This window comes from Rhinopithecus bieti, unplaced genomic scaffold, assembly GCF_001698545.2.
Source record: "Rhinopithecus bieti isolate Rb0 unplaced genomic scaffold, ASM169854v2 scaffold_64503, whole genome shotgun sequence".
NCBI classification, from domain to species: Eukaryota; Metazoa; Chordata; class Mammalia; order Primates; family Cercopithecidae; genus Rhinopithecus; species Rhinopithecus bieti.
This window is the reverse complement of record NW_016825208.1, coordinates 891,719-894,771: the sequence shown is the minus strand read 5'-3', so window position 1 is coordinate 894,771 and position 3,053 is coordinate 891,719. Positions and strand designations below refer to the sequence as shown.

Below are 3,053 nucleotides of genomic sequence, written 5' to 3'. Positions count from 1 at the left end.
CTACTCTGCTCATTAACCTCCAGGAGGCGGCAGACTTGGCCCCTCCTCGCCCCCAGGTTCCCACTCCTTGAGTTATTTCCACACCGCAGTGTCCCGGCTCGGCCGCGGGGAGCCCCGCTTCATCGGCGTGGGCTACGTGGACAAGACGCAGTTCGTGCGGTTCGACAAGGACGCAGCGAGTACGAGGATGGAGCCGTGGGTGGAGCAGGAGGGGCCAGAGTATTAGGAGGAGGAAACACTGAGAGCCAGGGCCAGGCACTGACTCACCGAGTGAACCTGCGGACCCTGCTTCACTACTACAACCAGAGCGAGGCGGGTGAGTGACCCTGGCGCTGTGCCAGCACTTACTCTTTTGCAAAGCACCTGTGACACTGAAGGACAGATTTATCACTTTGATGACAGTGGTGATGGGGACCTGATTCCAGCAGTCACAGGTCAGGGGAAGGTCCCTGCTGAGGACAGATCTCAGGAGGGTAGTTGGTCCAGAACCCACACCTCCTTTCTTCATGTTCCTGATCCTGCCCTGGGTCTGCAGTCACAGTTCTGCAAACTTCTCTGGGATCCAAGTCCTGGGGGTTCCTCTAGGACATCATGGCCCTGCCTCCTCCCTGGCCTCTCACAGAACATTTTCTTCCTACAGATAGAAAAGGAGGGAGCGACTCTCAGGATGCAGGTAAGTATGAAGGAGGCTGATCCCTGAAATCCTTGGAATATTGTGGTCAGGAGCCCATGGAGAAGCTCACCCAGCCCACAATTCATCTTCTAGCCACATCTCCAGTGGGCTCTGACCAGGTCCTGTTTTTTTGTTTGTTTGTTTTGTTTTATTTTCCCTCCTTTCTTTATTTAATGGAATTTCAGTGGTTAGTGTTTGTGTTTGGTTTGGTTTTTGTTTTGAGACAGGATCTGGCTCTGTTGCCTGGGCTGGAGTGCAGTGGCAAAATTTTGGATCAAGCCCTCCTCACACCTCAGCCTCCCAAGAAGCTGGGATTTCAGGCACATGCTACCACACCCAGCTAACTTCTGTATTTTGTTGTGGAGACAGGGTTTCGCCATGTTGCCCAGGCTGGTCTGGAATTCCTGAGCTCAAGCAAATCTGCCTGCCCCTCAAAGTGCTGGGATTACAAACATGAGCCACCAAGCTCGGCCAAGTCCATTTTTTGTTCTACCCCAGGAAGCAACAGTGCCCAGGGCTCTGGTGTGTCACTCAAGGCTTGTAAAGATAAAATTCTGGAGGGCCTGAAGTGGGTTGGGGGTGGGGCAGAGGGCATAGTAATGGGTTATGGGGATTTGTTGATTGAGAATCTTTGTGTGGTGGGCTGTTCAGAGTGTCACCACTTACCATGACTGGCCTGCATTTGTTCATGGCTATTTTCTTCTGTAGCCTGAGACAGCTGCCTTGTGAGGGACGGAGATGCGGGATTTCTTCACACGTCCCCTTTGTGACTTCAAGAGCCTCTGGTTTCTCTTTCTGCAAAGTCATCTAATTGTATCTGTGTCCCTGTTAATGTGAGGACGTGGAGAAACAGCCCACCCCTGTGTCTATCATGAACCCCTTCCTCACACTGTGTTCCTTCCCTGTTCTAGAGGAGTGTGGCTGAGATGTCCCCATCCCTGTCTCAACATCATGGTGCACTGAGCCACGGCCTCTTACTTTTCTATTAAAAATAAGAACCTGGATCTCAATGTATTTGTTCATATTCATGTGATGAAGTGGAGTTGAGGAAGCTAAGGTCATAGCTAGAAATACAGACAAATAATTCCACAGCACATCTCTAGCAAATTGAGCCTATTCCTGTTCTCTAGGCTTTTCCTTACCACCTGTAATCTTGACCATATCCCTTGGAGTTGAATATTGTTTTCATACTGCTGTGTTTTGAATGTTCCTTCCAACACCCATGTTGAGACTTAATCCCTAATGTGGCAATACTAAAAGGTGGAACTTTTAAGATGTGATTGGATCATAAGTCTCTGCCTTCAGTCATGGGTTAATGGATTATTGGGTTATCACAGGAGTGGGACAGGTGGCTTTATAAAAAGATGAAGAGAGAACTGAGCTAGCATGCCAAGCTCCCTCACCATGCAATGCCCTACACCACCTCAGGACTCTGCAGAGTCCTCATCAGCAAGAAGGGTCTCACCAGATGCAGCCCCTCAACCTTGGACTACCCAGTCTTCAGAACTATGAGAAATAAATTTCATTTATTTACATATTACCCAGTTTCATATGTTCTGTTAAAAGCAACAGAAAATGGACTAAGGCAGGAAATTGGTACTGAGAAGTAGGGTGTTGCTGATGACAAATATGTGAAGACGTGGATTCAGCTTTGAAACTGAGTAATGGGTAGAAGCTGGAAGAATTTGGAGAAGCAGGAAGCGTAGATTCTGGAGGGATTAGAAGACAAGATGACTAGGGAAAACTTCGAACTCCTCAGATATTTATTACATGGTCTTATTACATGGTCATGACCAGAATGTTGATAGAAATGTAGACGCTAAAGACCATTCTGATGAGGTTTCAGATGAGACTGAGGAACGAAGTATTGGAAATTGGACTAAAGGCCATCCATGTTACAAATTCGCAGAGAACTTGGATGAACTTTGTCCATACCCAAGCACTTTGTGGAAGGTCAAACTTTAGAGTGATTAATTAGCGTAAGTGGCAGAAGAAATTTCTAGGCAAAATATAGAAGCAGCTGCATGGTTACATTTGGCCACTTACACTGCGATTCAGGAGCAAAGAAATAAGTTAAAGAGAGATTTATAATTAAAAAGGAAACAGAGCAGAAAGATTTGGAAAACTGAGCCTGGCCATTTGAAGAGTGAAAAAGTATTTTCGGGGCAGGAAACCAAGGATATACCTCAGTGACCATTTGTTAAAGAGCAAGGGATAGAAGACAGCGAGATGCCGGTGGCTCAAGCCTGTAATCCCAGCACTTTGGGAGGCCGAGACGGGCGGATCACAAGGTCAGGAGATCGAGACCATCCTGGCTAACACGGTGAAACCCCGTCTCTACTAAAAAAATACAAAAAAACTAGCCAGGCGAGGTGGCGGG

At 47.5% G+C, this 3,053-nt stretch overlaps 1 pseudogene; it reads left to right on the top strand.

Annotated features, from left to right (window-relative positions):
- The window catches only part of LOC108522547 (popy class I histocompatibility antigen, alpha chain E-like), a 6,898-nt pseudogene that overhangs the window by 2,482 nt on the left and 1,363 nt on the right, over positions 1 to 3,053 (top strand).